Source organism: Chiloscyllium punctatum, unplaced genomic scaffold (genome assembly GCF_047496795.1).
Source record: "Chiloscyllium punctatum isolate Juve2018m unplaced genomic scaffold, sChiPun1.3 scaffold_85, whole genome shotgun sequence".
In the NCBI taxonomy this organism is placed as follows: domain Eukaryota; kingdom Metazoa; phylum Chordata; class Chondrichthyes; order Orectolobiformes; family Hemiscylliidae; genus Chiloscyllium; species Chiloscyllium punctatum.
Genome location: NW_027309819.1, coordinates 1,151,997 through 1,179,137, shown reverse-complemented (window position 1 = coordinate 1,179,137; position 27,141 = coordinate 1,151,997). Strand labels below are relative to the sequence as shown.

The 27,141-nt window shown below is 46.1% G+C and overlaps 15 non-coding genes across 15 annotated transcripts; all 15 read right to left on the bottom strand.

Moving 5' to 3' along the window:
• Positions 1-974: 974 nt before the first annotated feature.
• Positions 975-1,056, bottom strand: trnal-cag (transfer RNA leucine (anticodon CAG)). The gene has a single exon. It is a non-coding gene; the product is annotated as a tRNA-Leu (tRNA).
• A 1,649-nt stretch (positions 1,057-2,705) lies between these two features.
• Positions 2,706-2,778, bottom strand: trnav-cac (transfer RNA valine (anticodon CAC)). Its single transcript has one exon. It is a non-coding gene; the product is annotated as a tRNA-Val (tRNA).
• Positions 2,779-4,303: 1,525 nt separating this feature from the next.
• On the bottom strand, positions 4,304-4,385 carry trnal-cag (transfer RNA leucine (anticodon CAG)). The gene has a single exon. It is a non-coding gene; the product is annotated as a tRNA-Leu (tRNA).
• A 1,649-nt stretch (positions 4,386-6,034) lies between these two features.
• trnav-cac (transfer RNA valine (anticodon CAC)) lies at positions 6,035-6,107 on the bottom strand. Its single transcript has one exon. It is a non-coding gene; the product is annotated as a tRNA-Val (tRNA).
• A 1,525-nt stretch (positions 6,108-7,632) lies between these two features.
• Positions 7,633-7,714, bottom strand: trnal-cag (transfer RNA leucine (anticodon CAG)). The gene has a single exon. It is a non-coding gene; the product is annotated as a tRNA-Leu (tRNA).
• A 1,649-nt stretch (positions 7,715-9,363) lies between these two features.
• trnav-cac (transfer RNA valine (anticodon CAC)) lies at positions 9,364-9,436 on the bottom strand. Its single transcript has one exon. It is a non-coding gene; the product is annotated as a tRNA-Val (tRNA).
• Positions 9,437-10,961: 1,525 nt separating this feature from the next.
• On the bottom strand, positions 10,962-11,043 carry trnal-cag (transfer RNA leucine (anticodon CAG)). Its single transcript has one exon. It is a non-coding gene; the product is annotated as a tRNA-Leu (tRNA).
• A 1,649-nt stretch (positions 11,044-12,692) lies between these two features.
• trnav-cac (transfer RNA valine (anticodon CAC)) lies at positions 12,693-12,765 on the bottom strand. The gene has a single exon. It is a non-coding gene; the product is annotated as a tRNA-Val (tRNA).
• A 1,525-nt stretch (positions 12,766-14,290) lies between these two features.
• Positions 14,291-14,372, bottom strand: trnal-cag (transfer RNA leucine (anticodon CAG)). The gene has a single exon. It is a non-coding gene; the product is annotated as a tRNA-Leu (tRNA).
• A 1,649-nt stretch (positions 14,373-16,021) lies between these two features.
• trnav-cac (transfer RNA valine (anticodon CAC)) lies at positions 16,022-16,094 on the bottom strand. Its single transcript has one exon. It is a non-coding gene; the product is annotated as a tRNA-Val (tRNA).
• A 1,525-nt stretch (positions 16,095-17,619) lies between these two features.
• On the bottom strand, positions 17,620-17,701 carry trnal-cag (transfer RNA leucine (anticodon CAG)). The gene has a single exon. It is a non-coding gene; the product is annotated as a tRNA-Leu (tRNA).
• A 1,649-nt stretch (positions 17,702-19,350) lies between these two features.
• trnav-cac (transfer RNA valine (anticodon CAC)) lies at positions 19,351-19,423 on the bottom strand. The gene has a single exon. It is a non-coding gene; the product is annotated as a tRNA-Val (tRNA).
• Positions 19,424-22,689: 3,266 nt separating this feature from the next.
• trnav-cac (transfer RNA valine (anticodon CAC)) lies at positions 22,690-22,762 on the bottom strand. Its single transcript has one exon. It is a non-coding gene; the product is annotated as a tRNA-Val (tRNA).
• Positions 22,763-24,287: 1,525 nt separating this feature from the next.
• Positions 24,288-24,369, bottom strand: trnal-cag (transfer RNA leucine (anticodon CAG)). Its single transcript has one exon. It is a non-coding gene; the product is annotated as a tRNA-Leu (tRNA).
• A 1,649-nt stretch (positions 24,370-26,018) lies between these two features.
• On the bottom strand, positions 26,019-26,091 carry trnav-cac (transfer RNA valine (anticodon CAC)). Its single transcript has one exon. It is a non-coding gene; the product is annotated as a tRNA-Val (tRNA).
• Between the last annotated feature and the right edge of the window lie 1,050 nt (positions 26,092-27,141).

The following is a 27,141-nucleotide window of genomic DNA, read 5'->3' as shown; positions in this document are numbered from 1 at the left end:
TTCCACGCGGTGTCCCCCAAAAACGTTGTGTTGCTTACACCTGCTTTAAAGGATTACTTTTTAGCGGAGCTTGCCGTCGCAGTCTGTGGCACAATCCTTTACTGTGTTCGATGCTCACGGGAAAGGTAGTGTTGCGAAACACTGCAGAAAGGAACGACTTCCTTACTTTTGCTCCGACTGACCATACTCTGTGAAATTTTCCCAGATCCTCAGTTAGGGAATTTTGCAGCTGGAAGGTTCCTCAGAAACGCTGTTAACTCGTAAAGTATTGAGCGAATCGCAAAACAGAAAGCATTTAACACGGAACACAAACAAAGCTGGCATACCTAATGCATTTTCAGACACAGAGATGCATGAATGCTAAATGTGAGACAGTCCGAGGGCATGATTTATAAAGTAATCTCACAACTAACAACAGGACAATTCCAAACTACTCTTTCACACATACTGCAGCCTTAGGGAACCACCACTTCCCAGACAATACTGAAAAGAGAGAAAGAAAGAACCTAATAAGAATGGGCCATAAAAAGTGAATTTCACCAATCACAGTCTCGATTAGATTACCTTTCCCTTCCGATGTCTCCAGGACGGAAACGAAGGAAATGGGAGAAATTCAACAACATATCACATCGAAATTCGTTGGAACGATTTTCCCATTGGCCGAAAAACCAAATAACGACGAGTCGAGTCACCCCAGGACTTTGTTTCACAACAGCGATGAAATACCGGTCTCCATTCGGTTCCAGTACAAGCTCAACTTGCCTGGAACAGCACAGCTGCTTGCGATTTTCTGCGCGGGAGGCGAACACGATCATGACAGACAGAGACACTTTGAAATATTCGGCACTATCCCACACCACAGTTAATTCCCCGGGAAGCAAAGCCATTTTACTTTTGTTTTCAACGTCAATACAGTGGGGACAGAAACAGCATTTTAACAAAAAAGCTGCAGCGTTGGAGTTGATCTGCAGAAATGGCAGTGGTGGGATTCGAACCCACGCCCCTTTCGAGACTGGAACCTGGATCCAGCGCCTTAGACCGCTCGGCCACACTACCAGCCGGCCGCGCGCACCATTTTCTTGCCTTTCCAACTGTGCTCTCCTGCATAACAACAGATGCCAAGTCACATGAAAATGGTTCCATGATCCCTCTCCGACTCGCACAGCTGCTGGGATGTGCCCGTCTACAATATCAATTTCGCAGCAGATAATGAGAGCCCATCAATCCAGACAAAAATCAATGGTAAGCTGAGTCTATCTTCTCAGACTCCTTTCAGCTCCAAATGTATCTGTGAGAATATATGTTCGGTTATGATTTGGTCAAATAACCACGAGCTGCTTGACATTACTGCAATTTCGATTCTTGCTTTGCTAAATTATTTCACCCATTGCTTGAAACAGGGCAAGTTTCACGTTTACGCGGAACATGAAGCACACCGGACTACAGGGAAAATGCACAAAGCCGTGTTCCACATCATACCGTGCAGCGTAATTTCAGTCACTCTGTCTGTTTTGCAGAAAAAGAGTCCCAAACAATGTACTCCACCCTAAAACCGGAGGTCGCATTCCTATTCGAGAACGACAGATCACATTGTGACGATGCTCTGACCTCGGAGCCAGTTCGAGATGCCACTTTCCTTGCCTTTTACCCTAACCGTGCAATTTGCTGCAGAGATGTTCACTCCTGGACATCAGCCACATGGATAGCAACTGAGTTGGAAACCTGTGTGGGAATCGACAAGAAGCGACTCAATAAATTTTGCTCAATTCCATGGTGCTTATTAGAAATGCATTTTCTGTTCACCTCAATCTAAAAGGCAGTTTCTCAACATAGTAACAAAGTCAAAAGGTAATTACCTCACCCCACCCCCACTCCGGAAGAGGTGCTAACTGCCCTTGATTGCTTTTTGTTCTCGATGTGAAGAGCTCTCACGCCTCTGAGTCACCTTCACGTGTCTGGTTGCTGAGTGAGTCACAAAGAAGGAGTTTCTCCAGAGCTGCAACTGCCTGACTTCCCCACTCGACTTCGCCGTTTACATTTTCCTGCTCCTCAGTGATTTCAAGAAAACCAAATGGATGCGATGTCATTCTGTAACCTCTCTGTCGATTCCTCCGTTTCAGTTCCAACGTGGCTTAGGTCTCGGGGCGCACCTTAATACTAGCGACACCATGAAAGCACAGGTCCAGAGGTTCCTCTGAGAGTGTAATTTCTTTCATTGCTGTTGCTGATTGAAAGAGCCACTCAAGTGCGAACTGCTCCAAAACATGATTCAGGACCTCTGGTGCCAATTCTCGTACATTGAATAACGACAGACAGCTTCCAAACGAGGCCTTTCAGAGACGCCTTTGGGGTACATTTAACAGACAGACAAGTTCAGGAATCCGTGGTGCGCTGTGACACCAGCGCATCAGCTTCTTCCCTGTCTTTGAACCGAGCCGCCTGCGCAAGGAATGCAAATGCGGTACTGCTTTTCGTAGAAGAATCAGAAGGGGGTAACTACACTCTCAAACAGAATTGCATATGATCAGAACCAGTTTGGATAAAAACTTTACAATTCTTTGCACAGTCATTAAATGGAATTGCATTACATTTCACTACGCGAGCAGATTTGTTCAAGCAACTTCGAAGGCAGGTTTGCAGATGGGAAAGCAAGCAAGAAAGCACCGTTCTTGTCCATGTAAAAGGCTGCCGATGAAGAACAAAGCAGTTTCTGCCCAGTTTCGAACTGGGGACCTTTCGCGTGTGAGGCGAACGTGATGACCACTACACTACAGAAACAAGCCGCAGCCGCCCATCCGGCAGCTCAGGGGCATCCAGCACTGAAAGTTGAAGCCATTCTTCGTTTCACCTTTCTGTTTCCAATAGCTCGTTGTTGTCCAGCGTAATTGACATCTTCAAAACATAAAAAAAAGACACGTGAAATTGATGATAAAATATAGACAAGGATGTGGTCAATGTTTGGACCGTAGGGCGAGGTCGACTAGGCTGGGACGACTTTCCCTGCAGCGTAACGACTGCGACATGATCTAATGGAAGGGTTGGAAACTGAGTATTTACGTGTTTTACCCAAGTTGGGGTGAGTTGAAAACTCGAGAGCATAGGTTTAAGGTGAGTGGGCTGAAATTGACAAAGGACCTGAGGCACATTTCCCACACAGAAGGTTGTGCGTGTATGGAATGAGCTCCCAGAGGAAGCGGAGGAGGCTCAGAAAATTGCATGAGTTTCTGGATAGGATGGGTTGAGAGGGTTTGGGGCCAAATACTGGGGAACCGGACTTGTTTATATTTGGCTATGTGCTGAGCATGGACGAGATACACCGAAGTATCTGTTTCCACGCGGTGTCCCCCAAAAACGTTGTGTTGCTTACACCTGCTTTAAAGGATTACTTTTTAGCGGAGCTTGCCGTCGCAGTCTGTGGCACAATCCTTTACTGTGTTCGATGCTCACGGGAAAGGTAGTGTTGCGAAACACTGCAGAAAGGAACGACTTCCTTACTTTTGCTCCGACTGACCATACTCTGTGAAATTTTCCCAGATCCTCAGTTAGGGAATTTTGCAGCTGGAAGGTTCCTCAGAAACGCTGTTAACTCGTAAAGTATTGAGCGAATCGCAAAACAGAAAGCATTTAACACGGAACACAAACAAAGCTGGCATACCTAATGCATTTTCAGACACAGAGATGCATGAATGCTAAATGTGAGACAGTCCGAGGGCATGATTTATAAAGTAATCTCACAACTAACAACAGGACAATTCCAAACTACTCTTTCACACATACTGCAGCCTTAGGGAACCACCACTTCCCAGACAATACTGAAAAGAGAGAAAGAAAGAACCTAATAAGAATGGGCCATAAAAAGTGAATTTCACCAATCACAGTCTCGATTAGATTACCTTTCCCTTCCGATGTCTCCAGGACGGAAACGAAGGAAATGGGAGAAATTCAACAACATATCACATCGAAATTCGTTGGAACGATTTTCCCATTGGCCGAAAAACCAAATAACGACGAGTCGAGTCACCCCAGGACTTTGTTTCACAACAGCGATGAAATACCGGTCTCCATTCGGTTCCAGTACAAGCTCAACTTGCCTGGAACAGCACAGCTGCTTGCGATTTTCTGCGCGGGAGGCGAACACGATCATGACAGACAGAGACACTTTGAAATATTCGGCACTATCCCACACCACAGTTAATTCCCCGGGAAGCAAAGCCATTTTACTTTTGTTTTCAACATCAATACAGTGGGGACAGAAACAGCATTTTAACAAAAAGGCTGCAGCGTTGGAGTTGATCTGCAGAAATGGCAGTGGTGGGATTCGAACCCACGCCCCTTTCGAGACTGGAACCTGGATCCAGCGCCTTAGACCGCTCGGCCACACTACCAGCCGGCCGCGCGCACCATTTTCTTGCCTTTCCAACTGTGCTCTCCTGCATAACAACAGATGCCAAGTCACATGAAAATGGTTCCATGATCCCTCTCCGACTCGCACAGCTGCTGGGATGTGCCCGTCTACAATATCAATTTCGCAGCAGATAATGAGAGCCCATCAATCCAGACAAAAATCAATGGTAAGCTGAGTCTATCTTCTCAGACTCCTTTCAGCTCCAAATGTATCTGTGAGAATATATGTTCGGTTATGATTTGGTCAAATAACCACGAGCTGCTTGACATTACTGCAATTTCGATTCTTGCTTTGCTAAATGATTTCACCCATTGCTTGAAACAGGGCAAGTTTCACGTTTACACGGAACATAAAGCACACCGGACTACAGGGAAAATGCACAAAGCCGTGTTCCACATCATACCGTGCAGCGTAATTTCAGTCACTGTGTCTGTTTTGCAGAAAAAGAGTCCCAAACAATGTACTCCACCCTAAAACCGGAGGTCTCATTCCTATTCGAGAACGACAGATTACATTGTGAGGATGCTCTGACCTCGGGGCCAGTTCGAGATGACACTTTCCTTGCCTTTTACCCTAACCGTGCAATTTGCTGCAGAGATGTTCACTCCTGGACATCAGCCACATGGATAGCAACTGAGTTGGAAACCTGTGTGGGAATCGACAAGAAGCGACTCAATAAATTTTGCTCAATTCCATGGTGCTTATTAGAAATGCATTTTCTGTTCACCTCAATCTAAAAGGCAGTTTCTCAACATAGTAACAAAGTCAAAAGGTAATTACCTCACCCCACCCCCACTCCGGAAGAGGTGCTAACTGCCCTTGATTGCTTTTTGTTCTCGATGTGAAGAGCTCTCACGCCTCTGAGTCACCTTCACGTGTCTGGTTGCTGAGTGAGTCACAAAGAAGGAGTTTCTCCAGAGCTGCAACTGCCTGACTTCCCCACTCGACTTCCCCGTTTACATTTTCCTGCTCCTCAGTGATTTCAAGAAAACCAAATGGATGCGATGTCATTCTGTAACCTCTCTGTCGATTCCTCCGTTTCAGTTCCAACGTGGCTTAGGTCTCGGGGCGCACCTTAATACTAGCGACACCATGAAAGCACAGGTCCAGAGGTTCCTCTGAGAGTGTAATTTCTTTCATTGCTGTTGCTGATTGAAAGAGCCACTCAAGTGCGAACTGCTCCAAAACATGATTCAGGACCTCTGGTGCCAATTCTCGTACATTGAATAACGACAGACAGCTTCCAAACGAGGCCTTTCAGAGACGCCTTTGGGGTACATTTAACAGACAGACAAGTTCAGGAATCCGTGGTGCACTGTGACACCAGCGCATCAGCTTCTTCCCTGTCTTTGAACCGAGCCGCCTGCGCAAGGAATGCAAATGCGGTACTGCTTTTCGTAGAAGAATCAGAAGGGTGTAACTACACTCTCAAACAGAATTGCATATGATCAGAACCAGTTTGGATAAAAACTTTACAATTCTTTGCACAGTCATTAAATGGAATTGCATTACATTTCACTACGCGAGCAGATTTGTTCAAGCAACTTCGAAGGCAGGTTTGCAGATGGGAAAGCAAGCAAGAAAGCACCGTTCTTGTCCATGTAAAAGGCTGCCGATGAAGAACAAAGCAGTTTCTGCCCAGTTTCGAACTGGGGACCTTTCGCGTGTGAGGCGAACGTGATGACCACTACACTACAGAAACAAGCCGCAGCCGCCCATCCGGCAGCTCAGGGGCATCCAGCACTGAAAGTTGAAGCCATTCTTCGTTTCACCTTTCTGTTTCCAATAGCTCGTTGTTGTCCAGCGTAATTGACATCTTCAAAACATAAAAAAAAGACACGTGAAATTGATGATAAAATATAGACAAGGATGTGGTCAATGTTTGGACCGTAGGGCGAGGTCGACTAGGCTGGGACGACTTTCCCTGCAGCGTAACGACTGCGACATGATCTAATGGAAGGGTTGGAAACTGAGTATTTACGTGTTTTACCCAAGTTGGGGTGAGTTGAAAACTCGAGAGCATAGGTTTAAGGTGAGTGGGCTGAAATTGACAAAGGACCTGAGGCACATTTCCCACACAGAAGGTTGTGCGTGTATGGAATGAGCTACCAGAGGAAGCGGAGGAGGCTCAGAAAATTGCATGAGTTTCTGGATAGGATGGGTTGAGAGGGTTTGGGGCCAAATACTGGGGAACCGGACTTGTTTATATTTGGCTATGTGCTGAGCATGGACGAGATACACCGAAGTATCTGTTTCCACGCGGTGTCCCCCAAAAACGTTGTGTTGCTTACACCTGCTTTAAAGGATTACTTTTTAGCGGAGCTTGCCGTCGCAGTCTGTGGCACAATCCTTTACTGTGTTCGATGCTCACGGGAAAGGTAGTGTTGCGAAACACTGCAGAAAGGAACGACTTCCTTACTTTTGCTCCGACTGACCATACTCTGTGAAATTTTCCCAGATCCTCAGTTAGGGAATTTTGCAGCTGGAAGGTTCCTCAGAAACGCTGTTAACTCGTAAAGTATTGAGCGAATCGCAAAACAGAAAGCATTTAACACGGAACACAAACAAAGCTGGCATACCTAATGCATTTTCAGACACAGAGATGCATGAATGCTAAATGTGAGACAGTCCGAGGGCATGATTTATAAAGTAATCTCACAACTAACAACAGGACAATTCCAAACTACTCTTTCACACATACTGCAGCCTTAGGGAACCACCACTTCCCAGACAATACTGAAAAGAGAGAAAGAAAGAACCTAATAAGAATGGGCCATAAAAAGTGAATTTCACCAATCACAGTCTCGATTAGATTACCTTTCCCTTCCGATGTCTCCAGGACGGAAACGAAGGAAATGGGAGAAATTCAACAACATATCACATCGAAATTCGTTGGAACGATTTTCCCATTGGCCGAAAAACCAAATAACGACGAGTCGAGTCACCCCAGGACTTTGTTTCACAACAGCGATGAAATACCGGTCTCCATTCGGTTCCAGTACAAGCTCAACTTGCCTGGAACAGCACAGCTGCTTGCGATTTTCTGCGCGGGAGGCGAACACGATCATGACAGACAGAGACACTTTGAAATATTCGGCACTATCCCACACCACAGTTAATTCCCCGGGAAGCAAAGCCATTTTACTTTTGTTTTCAACGTCAATACAGTGGGGACAGAAACAGCATTTTAACAAAAAAGCTGCAGCGTTGGAGTTGATCTGCAGAAATGGCAGTGGTGGGATTCGAACCCACGCCCCTTTCGAGACTGGAACCTGGATCCAGCGCCTTAGACCGCTCGGCCACACTACCAGCCGGCCGCGCGCACCATTTTCTTGCGTTTCCAACTGTGCTCTCCTGCATAACAACAGATGCCAAGTCACATGAAAATGGTTCCATGATCCCTCTCCGACTCGCACAGCTGCTGGGATGTGCCCGTCTACAATATCAATTTCGCAGCAGATAATGAGAGCCCATCAATCCAGACAAAAATCAATGGTAAGCTGAGTCTATCTTCTCAGACTCCTTTCAGCTCCAAATGTATCTGTGAGAATATATGTTCGGTTATGATTTGGTCAAATAACCACGAGCTGCTTGACATTACTGCAATTTCGATTCTTGCTTTGCTAAATGATTTCACCCATTGCTTGAAACAGGGCAAGTTTCACGTTTACGCGGAACATGAAGCACACCGGACTACAGGGAAAATGCACAAAGCCGTGTTCCACATCATACCGTGCAGCGTAATTTCAGTCACTCTGTCTGTTTTGCAGAAAAAGAGTCCCAAACAATGTACTCCACCCTAAAACCGGAGGTCGCATTCCTATTCGAGAACGACAGATTACATTGTGAGGATGCTCTGACCTCGGAGCCAGTTCGAGATGACACTTTCCTTGCCTTTTACCCTAACCGTGCAATTTGCTGCAGAGATGTTCACTCCTGGACATCAGCCACATGGATAGCAACTGAGTTGGAAACCTGTGTGGGAATCGACGAGAAGCGACTCAATAAATTTTGCTCAATTCCATGGTGCTTATTAGAAATGCATTTTCTGTTCACCTCAATCTAAAAGGCAGTTTCTCAACATAGTAACAAAGTCAAAAGGTAATTACCTCACCCCACCCCCACTCCGGAAGAAGTGCTAACTGCCCTTGATTGCTTTTTGTTCTCGATGTGAAGAGCTCTCACGCCTCTGAGTCACCTTCACGTGTCTGGTTGCTGAGTGAGTCACAAAGAAGGAGTTTCTCCAGAGCTGCAACTGCCTGACTTCCCCACTCGACTTCGCCGTTTACATTTTCCTGCTCCCCAGTGATTTCAAGAAAACCAAATGGATGCGATGTCATTCTGTAACCTCTCTGTCGATTCCTCCGTTTCAGTTCCAACGTGGCTTAGGTCTCGGGGCGCACCTTAATACTAGCGACACCATGAAAGCACAGGTCCAGAGGTTCCTCTGAGAGTGTAATTTCTTTCATTGCTGTTGCTGATTGAAAGAGCCACTCAAGTGCGAACTGCTCCAAAACATGATTCAGGACCTCTGGTGCCAATTCTCGTACGTTGAATAACGACAGACAGCTTCCAAACGAGGCCTTTCAGAGACGCCTTTGGGGTACATTTAACAGACAGACTAGTTCAGGAATCCGTGGTGCACTGTGACACCAGCGCATCAGCTTCTTCCCTGTCTTTGAACCGGGCCGCCTGCGCAAGGAATGCAAATGCGGTACTGCTTTTCGTAGAAGAATCAGAAGGGGGTAACTACACTCTCAAACAGAATGGCATATGATCAGAACCAGTTTGGATAAAAACTTTACAATTCTTTGCACAGTCATTAAATGGAATTGCATTACATTTCACTACGCGAGCAGATTTGTTCAAGCAACTTCGAAGGCAGGTTTGCAGATGGGAAAGCAAGCAAGAAAGCACCGTTCTTGTCCATGTAAAAGGCTGCCGATGAAGAACAAAGCAGTTTCTGCCCAGTTTCGAACTGGGGACCTTTCGCGTGTGAGGCGAACGTGATGACCACTACACTACAGAAACAAGCCGCAGCCGCCCATCCGGCAGCTCAGGGGCATCCAGCACTGAAAGTTGAAGCCATTCTTCGTTTCACCTTTCTGTTTCCAATAGCTCGTTGTTGTCCAGCGTAATTGACATCTTCAAAACATAAAAAAAAGACACGTGAAATTGATGATAAAATATAGACAAGGATGTGGTCAATGTTTGGACCGTAGGGCGAGGTCGACTAGGCTGGGACGACTTTCCCTGCAGCGTAACGACTGCGACATGATCTAATGGAAGGGTTGGAAACTGAGTATTTACGTGTTTTACCCAAGTTGGGGTGAGTTGAAAACTCGAGAGCATAGGTTTAAGGTGAGTGGGCTGAAATTGACAAAGGACCTGAGGCACATTTCCCACACAGAAGGTTGTGCGTGTATGGAATGAGCTCCCAGAGGAAGCGGAGGAGGCTCAGAAAATTGCATGAGTTTCTGGATAGGATGGGTTGAGAGGGTTTGGGGCCAAATACTGGGGAACCGGACTTGTTTATATTTGGCTATGTGCTGAGCATGGACGAGATACACCGAAGTATCTGTTTCCACGCGGTGTCCCCCAAAAACGTTGTGTTGCTTACACCTGCTTTAAAGGATTACTTTTTAGCGGAGCTTGCCGTCGCAGTCTGTGGCACAATCCTTTACTGTGTTCGATGCTCACGGGAAAGGTAGTGTTGCGAAACACTGCAGAAAGGAACGACTTCCTTACTTTTGCTCCGACTGACCATACTCTGTGAAATTTTCCCAGATCCTCAGTTAGGGAATTTTGCAGCTGGAAGGTTCCTCAGAAACGCTGTTAACTCGTAAAGTATTGAGCGAATCGCAAAACAGAAAGCATTTAACACGGAACACAAACAAAGCTGGCATACCTAATGCATTTTCAGACACAGAGATGCATGAATGCTAAATGTGAGACAGTCCGAGGGCATGATTTATAAAGTAATCTCACAACTAACAACAGGACAATTCCAAACTACTCTTTCACACATACTGCAGCCTTAGGGAACCACCACTTCCCAGACAATACTGAAAAGAGAGAAAGAAAGAACCTAATAAGAATGGGCCATAAAAAGTGAATTTCACCAATCACAGTCTCGATTAGATTACCTTTCCCTTCCGATGTCTCCAGGACGGAAACGAAGGAAATGGGAGAAATTCAACAACATATCACATCGAAATTCGTTGGAACGATTTTCCCATTGGCCGAAAAACCAAATAACGACGAGTCGAGTCACCCCAGGACTTTGTTTCACAACAGCGATGAAATACCGGTCTCCATTCGGTTCCAGTACAAGCTCAACTTGCCTGGAACAGCACAGCTGCTTGCGATTTTCTGCGCGGGAGGCGAACACGATCATGACAGACAGAGACACTTTGAAATATTCGGCACTATCCCACACCACAGTTAATTCCCCGGGAAGCAAAGCCATTTTACTTTTGTTTTCAACATCAATACAGTGGGGACAGAAACAGCATTTTAACAAAAAGGCTGCAGCGTTGGAGTTGATCTGCAGAAATGGCAGTGGTGGGATTCGAACCCACGCCCCTTTCGAGACTGGAACCTGGATCCAGCGCCTTAGACCGCTCGGCCACACTACCAGCCGGCCGCGCGCACCATTTTCTTGCCTTTCCAACTGTGCTCTCCTGCATAACAACAGATGCCAAGTCACATGAAAATGGTTCCATGATCCCTCTCCGACTCGCACAGCTGCTGGGATGTGCCCGTCTACAATATCAATTTCGCAGCAGATAATGAGAGCCCATCAATCCAGACAAAAATCAATGGTAAGCTGAGTCTATCTTCTCAGACTCCTTTCAGCTCCAAATGTATCTGTGAGAATATATGTTCGGTTATGATTTGGTCAAATAACCACGAGCTGCTTGACATTACTGCAATTTCGATTCTTGCTTTGCTAAATGATTTCACCCATTGCTTGAAACAGGGCAAGTTTCACGTTTACACGGAACATAAAGCACACCGGACTACAGGGAAAATGCACAAAGCCGTGTTCCACATCATACCGTGCAGCGTAATTTCAGTCACTGTGTCTGTTTTGCAGAAAAAGAGTCCCAAACAATGTACTCCACCCTAAAACCGGAGGTCTCATTCCTATTCGAGAACGACAGATTACATTGTGAGGATGCTCTGACCTCGGGGCCAGTTCGAGATGACACTTTCCTTGCCTTTTACCCTAACCGTGCAATTTGCTGCAGAGATGTTCACTCCTGGACATCAGCCACATGGATAGCAACTGAGTTGGAAACCTGTGTGGGAATCGACAAGAAGCGACTCAATAAATTTTGCTCAATTCCATGGTGCTTATTAGAAATGCATTTTCTGTTCACCTCAATCTAAAAGGCAGTTTCTCAACATAGTAACAAAGTCAAAAGGTAATTACCTCACCCCACCCCCACTCCGGAAGAGGTGCTAACTGCCCTTGATTGCTTTTTGTTCTCGATGTGAAGAGCTCTCACGCCTCTGAGTCACCTTCACGTGTCTGGTTGCTGAGTGAGTCACAAAGAAGTAGTTTCTCCAGAGCTGCAACTGCCTGACTTCCCCACTCGACTTCCCCGTTTACATTTTCCTGCTCCTCAGTGATTTCAAGAAAACCAAATGGATGCGATGTCATTCTGTAACCTCTCTGTCGATTCCTCCGTTTCAGTTCCAACGTGGCTTAGGTCTCGGGGCGCACCTTAATACTAGCGACACCATGAAAGCACAGGTCCAGAGGTTCCTCTGAGAGTGTAATTTCTTTCATTGCTGTTGCTGATTGAAAGAGCCACTCAAGTGCGAACTGCTCCAAAACATGATTCAGGACCTCTGGTGCCAATTCTCGTACATTGAATAACGACAGACAGCTTCCAAACGAGGCCTTTCAGAGACGCCTTTGGGGTACATTTAACAGACAGACAAGTTCAGGAATCCGTGGTGCACTGTGACACCAGCGCATCAGCTTCTTCCCTGTCTTTGAACCGAGCCGCCTGCGCAAGGAATGCAAATGCGGTACTGCTTTTCGTAGAAGAATCAGAAGGGTGTAACTACACTCTCAAACAGAATTGCATATGATCAGAACCAGTTTGGATAAAAACTTTACAATTCTTTGCACAGTCATTAAATGGAATTGCATTACATTTCACTACGCGAGCAGATTTGTTCAAGCAACTTCGAAGGCAGGTTTGCAGATGGGAAAGCAAGCAAGAAAGCACCGTTCTTGTCCATGTAAAAGGCTGCCGATGAAGAACAAAGCAGTTTCTGCCCAGTTTCGAACTGGGGACCTTTCGCGTGTGAGGCGAACGTGATGACCACTACACTACAGAAACAAGCCGCAGCCGCCCATCCGGCAGCTCAGGGGCATCCAGCACTGAAAGTTGAAGCCATTCTTCGTTTCACCTTTCTGTTTCCAATAGCTCGTTGTTGTCCAGCGTAATTGACATCTTCAAAACATAAAAAAAAGACACGTGAAATTGATGATAAAATATAGACAAGGATGTGGTCAATGTTTGGACCGTAGGGCGAGGTCGACTAGGCTGGGACGACTTTCCCTGCAGCGTAACGACTGCGACATGATCTAATGGAAGGGTTGGAAACTGAGTATTTACGTGTTTTACCCAAGTTGGGGTGAGTTGAAAACTCGAGAGCATAGGTTTAAGGTGAGTGGGCTGAAATTGACAAAGGACCTGAGGCACATTTCCCACACAGAAGGTTGTGCGTGTATGGAATGAGCTACCAGAGGAAGCGGAGGAGGCTCAGAAAATTGCATGAGTTTCTGGATAGGATGGGTTGAGAGGGTTTGGGGCCAAATACTGGGGAACCGGACTTGTTTATATTTGGCTATGTGCTGAGCATGGACGAGATACACCGAAGTATCTGTTTCCACGCGGTGTCCCCCAAAAACGTTGTGTTGCTTACACCTGCTTTAAAGGATTACTTTTTAGCGGAGCTTGCCGTCGCAGTCTGTGGCACAATCCTTTACTGTGTTCGATGCTCACGGGAAAGGTAGTGTTGCGAAACACTGCAGAAAGGAACGACTTCCTTACTTTTGCTCCGACTGACCATACTCTGTGAAATTTTCCCAGATCCTCAGTTAGGGAATTTTGCAGCTGGAAGGTTCCTCAGAAACGCTGTTAACTCGTAAAGTATTGAGCGAATCGCAAAACAGAAAGCATTTAACACGGAACACAAACAAAGCTGGCATACCTAATGCATTTTCAGACACAGAGATGCATGAATGCTAAATGTGAGACAGTCCGAGGGCATGATTTATAAAGTAATCTCACAACTAACAACAGGACAATTCCAAACTACTCTTTCACACATACTGCAGCCTTAGGGAACCACCACTTCCCAGACAATACTGAAAAGAGAGAAAGAAAGAACCTAATAAGAATGGGCCATAAAAAGTGAATTTCACCAATCACAGTCTCGATTAGATTACCTTTCCCTTCCGATGTCTCCAGGACGGAAACGAAGGAAATGGGAGAAATTCAACAACATATCACATCGAAATTCGTTGGAACGATTTTCCCATTGGCCGAAAAACCAAATAACGACGAGTCGAGTCACCCCAGGACTTTGTTTCACAACAGCGATGAAATACCGGTCTCCATTCGGTTCCAGTACAAGCTCAACTTGCCTGGAACAGCACAGCTGCTTGCGATTTTCTGCGCGGGAGGCGAACACGATCATGACAGACAGAGACACTTTGAAATATTCGGCACTATCCCACACCACAGTTAATTCCCCGGGAAGCAAAGCCATTTTACTTTTGTTTTCAACGTCAATACAGTGGGGACAGAAACAGCATTTTAACAAAAAAGCTGCAGCGTTGGAGTTGATCTGCAGAAATGGCAGTGGTGGGATTCGAACCCACGCCCCTTTCGAGACTGGAACCTGGATCCAGCGCCTTAGACCGCTCGGCCACACTACCAGCCGGCCGCGCGCACCATTTTCTTGCGTTTCCAACTGTGCTCTCCTGCATAACAACAGATGCCAAGTCACATGAAAATGGTTCCATGATCCCTCTCCGACTCGCACAGCTGCTGGGATGTGCCCGTCTACAATATCAATTTCGCAGCAGATAATGAGAGCCCATCAATCCAGACAAAAATCAATGGTAAGCTGAGTCTATCTTCTCAGACTCCTTTCAGCTCCAAATGTATCTGTGAGAATATATGTTCGGTTATGATTTGGTCAAATAACCACGAGCTGCTTGACATTACTGCAATTTCGATTCTTGCTTTGCTAAATGATTTCACCCATTGCTTGAAACAGGGCAAGTTTCACGTTTACGCGGAACATGAAGCACACCGGACTACAGGGAAAATGCACAAAGCCGTGTTCCACATCATACCGTGCAGCGTAATTTCAGTCACTCTGTCTGTTTTGCAGAAAAAGAGTCCCAAACAATGTACTCCACCCTAAAACCGGAGGTCGCATTCCTATTCGAGAACGACAGATCACATTGTGACGATGCTCTGACCTCGGAGCCAGTTCGAGATGCCACTTTCCTTGCCTTTTACCCTAACCGTGCAATTTGCTGCAGAGATGTTCACTCCTGGACATCAGCCACATGGATAGCAACTGAGTTGGAAACCTGTGTGGGAATCGACAAGAAGCGACTCAATAAATTTTGCTCAATTCCATGGTGCTTATTAGAAATGCATTTTCTGTTCACCTCAATCTAAAAGGCAGTTTCTCAACATAGTAACAAAGTCAAAAGGTAATTACCTCACCCCACCCCCACTCCGGAAGAGGTGCTAACTGCCCTTGATTGCTTTTTGTTCTCGATGTGAAGAGCTCTCACGCCTCTGAGTCACCTTCACGTGTCTGGTTGCTGAGTGAGTCACAAAGAAGGAGTTTCTCCAGAGCTGCAACTGCCTGACTTCCCCACTCGACTTCGCCGTTTACATTTTCCTGCTCCTCAGTGATTTCAAGAAAACCAAATGGATGCGATGTCATTCTGTAACCTCTCTGTCGATTCCTCCGTTTCAGTTCCAACGTGGCTTAGGTCTCGGGGCGCACCTTAATACTAGCGACACCATGAAAGCACAGGTCCAGAGGTTCCTCTGAGAGTGTAATTTCTTTCATTGCTGTTGCTGATTGAAAGAGCCACTCAAGTGCGAACTGCTCCAAAACATGATTCAGGACCTCTGGTGCCAATTCTCGTACATTGAATAACGACAGACAGCTTCCAAACGAGGCCTTTCAGAGACGCCTTTGGGGTACATTTAACAGACAGACAAGTTCAGGAATCCGTGGTGCACTGTGACACCAGCGCATCAGCTTCTTCCCTGTCTTTGAACCGAGCCGCCTGCGCAAGGAATGCAAATGCGGTACTGCTTTTCGTAGAAGAATCAGAAGGGGGTAACTACACTCTCAAACAGAATTGCATATGATCAGAACCAGTTTGGATAAAAACTTTACAATTCTTTGCACAGTCATTAAATGGAATTGCATTACATTTCACTACGCGAGCAGATTTGTTCAAGCAACTTCGAAGGCAGGTTTGCAGATGGGAAAGCAAGCAAGAAAGCACCGTTCTTGTCCATGTAAAAGGCTGCCGATGAAGAACAAAGCAGTTTCTGCCCAGTTTCGAACTGGGGACCTTTCGCGTGTGAGGCGAACGTGATGACCACTACACTACAGAAACAAGCCGCAGCCGCCCATCCGGCAGCTCAGGGGCATCCAGCACTGAAAGTTGAAGCCATTCTTCGTTTCACCTTTCTGTTTCCAATAGCTCGTTGTTGTCCAGCGTAATTGACATCTTCAAAACATAAAAAAAAGACACGTGAAATTGATGATAAAATATAGACAAGGATGTGGTCAATGTTTGGACCGTAGGGCGAGGTCGACTAGGCTGGGACGACTTTCCCTGCAGCGTAACGACTGCGACATGATCTAATGGAAGGGTTGGAAACTGAGTATTTATGTGTTTTACCCAAGTTGGGGTGAGTTGAAAACTCGAGAGCATAGGTTTAAGGTGAGTGGGCTGAAATTGACAAAGGACCTGAGGCACATTTCCCACACAGAAGGTTGTGCGTGTATGGAATGAGCTCCCAGAGGAAGCGGAGGAGGCTCAGAAAATTGCATGAGTTTCTGGATAGGATGGGTTGAGAGGGTTTGGGGCCAAATACTGGGGAACCGGACTTGTTTATATTTGGCTATGTGCTGAGCATGGACGAGATACACCGAAGTATCTGTTTCCACGCGGTGTCCCCCAAAAACGTTGTGTTGCTTACACCTGCTTTAAAGGATTACTTTTTAGCGGAGCTTGCCGTCGCAGTCTGTGGCACAATCCTTTACTGTGTTCGATGCTCACGGGAAAGGTAGTGTTGCGAAACACTGCAGAAAGGAACGACTTCCTTACTTTTGCTCCGACTGACCATACTCTGTGAAATTTTCCCAGATCCTCAGTTAGGGAATTTTGCAGCTGGAAGGTTCCTCAGAAACGCTGTTAACTCGTAAAGTATTGAGCGAATCGCAAAACAGAAAGCATTTAACACGGAACACAAACAAAGCTGGCATACCTAATGCATTTTCAGACACAGAGATGCATGAATGCTAAATGTGAGACAGTCCGAGGGCATGATTTATAAAGTAATCTCACAACTAACAACAGGACAATTCCAAACTACTCTTTCACACATACTGCAGCCTTAGGGAACCACCACTTCCCAGACAATACTGAAAAGAGAGAAAGAAAGAACCTAATAAGAATGGGCCATAAAAAGTGAATTTCACCAATCACAGTCTCGATTAGATTACCTTTCCCTTCCGATGTCTCCAGGACGGAAACGAAGGAAATGGGAGAAATTCAACAACATATCACATCGAAATTCGTTGGAACGATTTTCCCATTGGCCGAAAAACCAAATAACGACGAGTCGAGTCACCCCAGGACTTTGTTTCACAACAGCGATGAAATACCGGTCTCCATTCGGTTCCAGTACAAGCTCAACTTGCCTGGAACAGCACAGCTGCTTGCGATTTTCTGCGCGGGAGGCGAACACGATCATGACAGACAGAGACACTTTGAAATATTCGGCACTATCCCACACCACAGTTAATTCCCCGGGAAGCAAAGCCATTTTACTTTTGTTTTCAACGTCAATACAGTGGGGACAGAAACAGCATTTTAACAAAAAAGCTGCAGCGTTGGAGTTGATCTGCAGAAATGGCAGTGGTGGGATTCGAACCCACGCCCCTTTCGAGACTGGAACCTGGATCCAGCGCCTTAGACCGCTCGGCCACACTACCAGCCGGCCGCGCGCACCATTTTCTTGCGTTTCCAACTGTGCTCTCCTGCATAACAACAGATGCCAAGTCACATGAAAATGGTTCCATGATCCCTCTCCGACTCGCACAGCTGCTGGGATGTGCCCGTCTACAATATCAATTTCGCAGCAGATAATGAGAGCCCATCAATCCAGACAAAAATCAATGGTAAGCTGAGTCTATCTTCTCAGACTCCTTTCAGCTCCAAATGTATCTGTGAGAATATATGTTCGGTTATGATTTGGTCAAATAACCACGAGCTGCTTGACATTACTGCAATTTCGATTCTTGCTTTGCTAAATGATTTCACCCATTGCTTGAAACAGGGCAAGTTTCACGTTTACGCGGAACATGAAGCACACCGGACTACAGGGAAAATGCACAAAGCCGTGTTCCACATCATACCGTGCAGCGTAATTTCAGTCACTCTGTCTGTTTTGCAGAAAAAGAGTCCCAAACAATGTACTCCACCCTAAAACCGGAGGTCGCATTCCTATTCGAGAACGACAGATCACATTGTGACGATGCTCTGACCTCGGAGCCAGTTCGAGATGCCACTTTCCTTGCCTTTTACCCTAACCGTGCAATTTGCTGCAGAGATGTTCACTCCTGGACATCAGCCACATGGATAGCAACTGAGTTGGAAACCTGTGTGGGAATCGACAAGAAGCGACTCAATAAATTTTGCTCAATTCCATGGTGCTTATTAGAAATGCATTTTCTGTTCACCTCAATCTAAAAGGCAGTTTCTCAACATAGTAACAAAGTCAAAAGGTAATTACCTCACCCCACCCCCACTCCGGAAGAGGTGCTAACTGCCCTTGATTGCTTTTTGTTCTCGATGTGAAGAGCTCTCACGCCTCTGAGTCACCTTCACGTGTCTGGTTGCTGAGTGAGTCACAAAGAAGGAGTTTCTCCAGAGCTGCAACTGCCTGACTTCCCCACTCGACTTCGCCGTTTACATTTTCCTGCTCCTCAGTGATTTCAAGAAAACCAAATGGATGCGATGTCATTCTGTAACCTCTCTGTCGATTCCTCCGTTTCAGTTCCAACGTGGCTTAGGTCTCGGGGCGCACCTTAATACTAGCGACACCATGAAAGCACAGGTCCAGAGGTTCCTCTGAGAGTGTAATTTCTTTCATTGCTGTTGCTGATTGAAAGAGCCACTCAAGTGCGAACTGCTCCAAAACATGATTCAGGACCTCTGGTGCCAATTCTCGTACGTTGAATAACGACAGACAGCTTCCAAACGAGGCCTTTCAGAGACGCCTTTGGGGTACATTTAACAGACAGACAAGTTCAGGAATCCGTGGTGCACTGTGACACCAGCGCATCAGCTTCTTCCCTGTCTTTGAACCGAGCCGCCTGCGCAAGGAATGCAAATGCGGTACTGCTTTTCGTAGAAGAATCAGAAGGGGGTAACTACACTCTCAAACAGAATTGCATATGATCAGAACCAGTTTGGATAAAAACTTTACAATTCTTTGCACAGTCATTAAATGGAATTGCATTACATTTCACTACGCGAGCAGATTTGTTCAAGCAACTTCGAAGGCAGGTTTGCAGATGGGAAAGCAAGCAAGAAAGCACCGTTCTTGTCCATGTAAAAGGCTGCCGATGAAGAACAAAGCAGTTTCTGCCCAGTTTCGAACTGGGGACCTTTCGCGTGTGAGGCGAACGTGATGACCACTACACTACAGAAACAAGCCGCAGCCGCCCATCCGGCAGCTCAGGGGTATCCAGCACTGAAAGTTGAAGCCATTCTTCGTTTCACCTTTCTGTTTCCAATAGCTCGTTGTTGTCCAGCGTAATTGACATCTTCAAAACATAAAAAAAAGACACGTGAAATTGATGATAAAATATAGACAAGGATGTGGTCAATGTTTGGACCGTAGGGCGAGGTCGACTAGGCTGGGACGACTTTCCCTGCAGCGTAACGACTGCGACATGATCTAATGGAAGGGTTGGAAACTGAGTATTTACGTGTTTTACCCAAGTTGGGGTGAGTTGAAAACTCGAGAGCATAGGTTTAAGGTGAGTGGGCTGAAATTGACAAAGGACCTGAGGCACATTTCCCACACAGAAGGTTGTGCGTGTATGGAATGAGCTCCCAGAGGAAGCGGAGGAGGCTCAGAAAATTGCATGAGTTTCTGGATAGGATGGGTTGAGAGGGTTTGGGGCCAAATACTGGGGAACCGGACTTGTTTATATTTGGCTATGTGCTGAGCATGGACGAGATACACCGAAGTATCTGTTTCCACGCGGTGTCCCCCAAAAACGTTGTGTTGCTTACACCTGCTTTAAAGGATTACTTTTTAGCGGAGCTTGCCGTCGCAGTCTGTGGCACAATCCTTTACTGTGTTCGATGCTCACGGGAAAGGTAGTGTTGCGAAACACTGCAGAAAGGAACGACTTCCTTACTTTTGCTCCGACTGACCATACTCTGTGAAATTTTCCCAGATCCTCAGTTAGGGAATTTTGCAGCTGGAAGGTTCCTCAGAAACGCTGTTAACTCGTAAAGTATTGAGCGAATCGCAAAACAGAAAGCATTTAACACGGAACACAAACAAAGCTGGCATACCTAATGCATTTTCAGACACAGAGATGCATGAATGCTAAATGTGAGACAGTCCGAGGGCATGATTTATAAAGTAATCTCACAACTAACAACAGGACAATTCCAAACTACTCTTTCACACATACTGCAGCCTTAGGGAACCACCACTTCCCAGACAATACTGAAAAGAGAGAAAGAAAGAACCTAATAAGAATGGGCCATAAAAAGTGAATTTCACCAATCACAGTCTCGATTAGATTACCTTTCCCTTCCGATGTCTCCAGGACGGAAACGAAGGAAATGGGAGAAATTCAACAACATATCACATCGAAATTCGTTGGAACGATTTTCCCATTGGCCGAAAAACCAAATAACGACGAGTCGAGTCACCCCAGGACTTTGTTTCACAACAGCGATGAAATACCGGTCTCCATTCGGTTCCAGTACAAGCTCAACTTGCCTGGAACAGAAAGCAACAGTAGAGCTGCTTGCGATTTTCTGCGCGGGAGGCGAACACGATCATGACAGACAGAGACACTTTGAAATATTCGGCACTATCCCACACCACAGTTAATTCCCCGGGAAGCAAAGCCATTTTACTTTTGTTTTCAACGTCAATACAGTGGGGACAGAAACAGCATTTTAACAAAAAAGCTGCAGCGTTGGAGTTGATCTGCAGAAATGGCAGTGGTGGGATTCGAACCCACGCCCCTTTCGAGACTGGAACCTGGATCCAGTGCATTAGACCGCTCGGCCACACTACCAGCCGGCCGCGCGCACCATTTTGTTGCGTTTCCAACTGTGCTCTCCTGCATAACAACAGATGCCAAGTCACATGAAAATGGTTCCATGATCCCTCTCCGACTCGCACAGCTGCTGGGATGTGCCCGTCTACAATATCAATTTCGCAGCAGATAATGAGAGCCCATCAATCCAGACAAAAATCAATGGTAAGCTGAGTCTATCTTCTCAGACTCCTTTCAGCTCCAAATGTATCTGTGAGAATATATGTTCGGTTATGATTTGGTCAAATAACCACGAGCTGCTTGACATTACTGCAATTTCGATTCTTGCTTTGCTAAATGATTTCACCCATTGCTTGAAACAGGGCAAGTTTCACGTTTACGCGGAACATGAAGCACACCGGACTACAGGGAAAATGCACAAAGCCGTGTTCCACATCATACCGTGCAGCGTAATTTCAGTCACTCTGTCTGTTTTGCAGAAAAAGAGTCCCAAACAATGTACTCCACCCTAAAACCGGAGGTCGCATTCCTATTCGAGAACGACAGATTACATTGTGAGGATGCTCTGACCTCGGAGCCAGTTCGAGATGACACTTTCCTTGCCTTTTACCCTAACCGTGCAATTTGCTGCAGAGATGTTCACTCCTGGACATCAGCCACATGGATAGCAACTGAGTTGGAAACCTGTGTGGGAATCGACGAGAAGCGACTCAATAAATTTTGCTCAATTCCATGGTGCTTATTAGAAATGCATTTTCTGTTCACCTCAATCTAAAAGGCAGTTTCTCAACATAGTAACAAAGTCAAAAGGTAATTACCTCACCCCACCCCCACTCCGGAAGAAGTGCTAACTGCCCTTGATTGCTTTTTGTTCTCGATGTGAAGAGCTCTCACGCCTCTGAGTCACCTTCACGTGTCTGGTTGCTGAGTGAGTCACAAAGAAGGAGTTTCTCCAGAGCTGCAACTGCCTGACTTCCCCACTCGACTTCGCCGTTTACATTTTCCTGCTCCCCAGTGATTTCAAGAAAACCAAATGGATGCGATGTCATTCTGTAACCTCTCTGTCGATTCCTCCGTTTCAGTTCCAACGTGGCTTAGGTCTCGGGGCGCACCTTAATACTAGCGACACCATGAAAGCACAGGTCCAGAGGTTCCTCTGAGAGTGTAATTTCTTTCATTGCTGTTGCTGATTGAAAGAGCCACTCAAGTGCGAACTGCTCCAAAACATGATTCAGGACCTCTGGTGCCAATTCTCGTACGTTGAATAACGACAGACAGCTTCCAAACGAGGCCTTTCAGAGACGCCTTTGGGGTACATTTAACAGACAGACTAGTTGAGGAATCCGTGGTGCACTGTGACACCAGCGCATCAGCTTCTTCCCTGTCTTTGAACCGGGCCGCCTGCGCAAGGAATGCAAATGCGGTACTGCTTTTCGTAGAAGAATCAGAAGGGGGTAACTACACTCTCAAACAGAATGGCATATGATCAGAACCAGTTTGGATAAAAACTTTACAATTCTTTGCACAGTCATTAAATGGAATTGCATTACATTTCACTACGCGAGCAGATTTGTTCAAGCAACTTCGAAGGCAGGTTTGCAGATGGGAAAGCAAGCAAGAAAGCACCGTTCTTGTCCATGTAAAAGGCTGCCGATGAAGAACAAAGCAGTTTCTGCCCAGTTTCGAACTGGGGACCTTTCGCGTGTGAGGCGAACGTGATGACCACTACACTACAGAAACAAGCCGCAGCCGCCCATCCGGCAGCTCAGGGGCATCCAGCACTGAAAGTTGAAGCCATTCTTCGTTTCACCTTTCTGTTTCCAATAGCTCGTTGTTGTCCAGCGTAATTGACATCTTCAAAACATAAAAAAAAGACACGTGAAATTGATGATAAAATATAGACAAGGATGTGGTCAATGTTTGGACCGTAGGGCGAGGTCGACTAGGCTGGGACGACTTTCCCTGCAGCGTAACGACTGCGACATGATCTAATGGAAGGGTTGGAAACTGAGTATTTACGTGTTTTACCCAAGTTGGGGTGAGTTGAAAACTCGAGAGCATAGGTTTAAGGTGAGTGGGCTGAAATTGACAAAGGACCTGAGGCACATTTCCCACACAGAAGGTTGTGCGTGTATGGAATGAGCTCCCAGAGGAAGCGGAGGAGGCTCAGAAAATTGCATGAGTTTCTGGATAGGATGGGTTGAGAGGGTTTGGGGCCAAATACTGGGGAACCGGACTTGTTTATATTTGGCTATGTGCTGAGCATGGACGAGATACACCGAAGTATCTGTTTCCACGCGGTGTCCCCCAAAAACGTTGTGTTGCTTACACCTGCTTTAAAGGATTACTTTTTAGCGGAGCTTGCCGTCGCAGTCTGTGGCACAATCCTTTACTGTGTTCGATGCTCACGGGAAAGGTAGTGTTGCGAAACACTGCAGAAAGGAACGACTTCCTTACTTTTGCTCCGACTGACCATACTCTGTGAAATTTTCCCAGATCCTCAGTTAGGGAATTTTGCAGCTGGAAGGTTCCTCAGAAACGCTGTTAACTCGTAAAGTATTGAGCGAATCGCAAAACAGAAAGCATTTAACACGGAACACAAACAAAGCTGGCATACCTAATGCATTTTCAGACACAGAGATGCATGAATGCTAAATGTGAGACAGTCCGAGGGCATGATTTATAAAGTAATCTCACAACTAACAACAGGACAATTCCAAACTACTCTTTCACACATACTGCAGCCTTAGGGAACCACCACTTCCCAGACAATACTGAAAAGAGAGAAAGAAAGAACCTAATAAGAATGGGCCATAAAAAGTGAATTTCACCAATCACAGTCTCGATTAGATTACCTTTCCCTTCCGATGTCTCCAGGACGGAAACGAAGGAAATGGGAGAAATTCAACAACATATCACATCGAAATTCGTTGGAACGATTTTCCCATTGGCCGAAAAAACAAATAACGACGAGTCGAGTCACCCCAGGACTTTGTTTCACAACAGCGATGAAATACCGGTCTCCATTCGGTTCCAGTACAAGCTCAACTTGCCTGGAACAGCACAGCTGCTTGCGATTTTCTGCGCGGGAGGCGAACACGATCATGACAGACAGAGACACTTTGAAATATTCGGCACTATCCCACACCACAGTTAATTCCCCGGGAAGCAAAGCCATTTTACTTTTGTTTTCAACATCAATACAGTGGGGACAGAAACAGCATTTTAACAAAAAGGCTGCAGCGTTGGAGTTGATCTGCAGAAATGGCAGTGGTGGGATTCGAACCCACGCCCCTTTCGAGACTGGAACCTGGATCCAGCGCCTTAGACCGCTCGGCCACACTACCAGCCGGCCGCGCGCATCATTTTCTTGCGTTTCCAACTGTGCTCTCCTGCATAACAACAGATGCCAAGTCACATGAAAATGGTTCCATGATCCCTCTCCGACTCGCACAGCTGCTGGGATGTGCCCGTCTACAATATCAATTTCGCAGCAGATAATGAGAGCCCATCAATCCAGACAAAAATCAATGGTAAGCTGAGTCTATCTTCTCAGACTCCTTTCAGCTCCAAATGTATCTGTGAGAATATATGTTCGGTTATGATTTGGTCAAATAACCACGAGCTGCTTGACATTACTGCAATTTCGATTCTTGCTTTGCTAAATGATTTCACCCATTGCTTGAAACAGGGCAAGTTTCACGTTTACGCGGAACATGAAGCACACCGGACTACAGGGAAAATGCACAAAGCCGTGTTCCACATCATACCGTGCAGCGTAATTTCAGTCACTCTGTCTGTTTTGCAGAAAAAGAGTCCCAAACAATGTACTCCACCCTAAAACCGGAGGTCGCATTCCTATTCGAGAACGACAGATTACATTGTGACGATGCTCTGACCTCGGAGCCAGTTCGAGATGACACTTTCCTTGCCTTTTACCCTAACCGTGCAATTTGCTGCAGAGATGTTCACTCCTGGACATCAGCCACATGGATAGCAACTGAGTTGGAAACCTGTGTGGGAATCGACGAGAAGCGACTCAATAAATTTTGCTCAATTCCATGGTGCTTATTAGAAATGCATTTTCTGTTCACCTCAATTTAAAAGGCAGTTTCTCAACATAGTAACAAAGTCAAAAGGTAATTACCTCACCCCACCCCCACTCCGGAAGAGGTGCTAACTGCCCTTGATTGCTTTTTGTTCTCGATGTGAAGAGCTCTCACGCCTCTGAGTCACCTTCACGTGTCTGGTTGCTGAGTGAGTCACAAAGAAGGAGTTTCTCCAGAGCTGCAACTGCCTGACTTCCCCACTCGACTTCGCCGTTTACATTTTCCTGCTCCTCAGTGATTTCAAGAAAACCAAATGGATGCGATGTCATTCTGTAACCTCTCTGTCGATTCCTCCGTTTCAGTTCCAACGTGGCTTAGGTCTCGGGGCGCACCTTAATACTAGCGACACCATGAAAGCACAGGTCCAGAGGTTCCTCTGAGAGTGTAATTTCTTTCATTGCTGTTGCTGATTGAAAGAGCCACTCAAGTGCGAACTGCTCCAAAACATGATTCAGGACCTCTGGTGCCAATTCTCGTACGTTGAATAACGACAGACAGCTTCCAAACGAGGCCTTTCAGAGACGCCTTTGGGGTACATTTAACAGACAGACAAGTTCAGGAATCCGTGGTGCACTGTGACACCAGCGCATCAGCTTCTTCCCTGTCTTTGAACCGAGCCGCCTGCGCAAGGAATGCAAATGCGGTACTGCTTTTCGTAGAAGAATCAGAAGGGGGTAACTACACTCTCAAACAGAATTGCATATGATCAGAACCAGTTTGGATAAAAACTTTACAATTCTTTGCACAGTCATTAAATGGAATTGCATTACATTTCACTACGCGAGCAGATTTGTTCAAGCAACTTCGAAGGCAGGTTTGCAGATGGGAAAGCAAGCAAGAAAGCACCGTTCTTGTCCATGTAAAAGGCTGCCGATGAAGAACAAAGCAGTTTCTGCCCAGTTTCGAACTGGGGACTTTTCGCGTGTGAGGCGAACGTGATGACCACTACACTACAGAAACAAGCCGCAGCCGCCCATCCGGCAGCTCAGGGGCATCCAGCACTGAAAGTTGAAGCCATTCTTCGTTTCACCTTTCTGTTTCCAATAGCTCGTTGTTGTCCAGCGTAATTGACATCTTCAAAACATAAAAAAAAGACACGTGAAATTGATGATAAAATATAGACAAGGATGTGGTCAATGTTTGGACCGTAGGGCGAGGTCGACTAGGCTGGGACGACTTTCCCTGCAGCGTAACGACTGCGACATGATCTAATGGAAGGGTTGGAAACTGAGTATTTACGTGTTTTACCCAAGTTGGGGTGAGTTGAAAACTCGAGAGCATAGGTTTAAGGTGAGTGGGCTGAAATTGACAAAGGACCTGAGGCACATTTCCCACACAGAAGGTTGTGCGTGTATGGAATGAGCTCCCAGAGGAAGCGGAGGAGGCTCAGAAAATTGCATGAGTTTCTGGATAGGATGGGTTGAGAGGGTTTGGGGCCAAATACTGGGGAACCGGACTTGTTTATATTTGGCTATGTGCTGAGCATGGACGAGATACACCGAAGTATCTGTTTCCACGCGGTGTCCCCCAATAACGTTGTGTTGCTTACACCTGCTTTAAAGGATTACTTTTTAGCGGAGCTTGCCGTCGCAGTCTGTGGCACAATCCTTTACTGTGTTCGATGCTCACGGGAAAGGTAGTATTGCGAAACACTGCAGAAAGGAACGACTTCCTTACTTTTGCTCCGACTGACCATACTCTGTGAAATTTTCCCAGATCCTCATTTAAGGACTTTTGCAGCTGGAAGTTTCCTCAGAAACGCTGTTAACTCGTAAAGTATTGAGCGAATCGCAAAACAGAAAGCATTTAACACGGAACACAAACAAAGCTGGCATACCTAATGCATTTTCAGACACAGAGATGCATGAATGCTAAATGTGAGACAGTCCGAGGGCATGATTTATAAAGTAATCTCACAACTAACAACAGGACAATTCCAAACTACTCTTTCACACATACTGCAGCCTTAGGGAACCACCACTTCCCAGACAATACTGAAAAGAGAGAAAG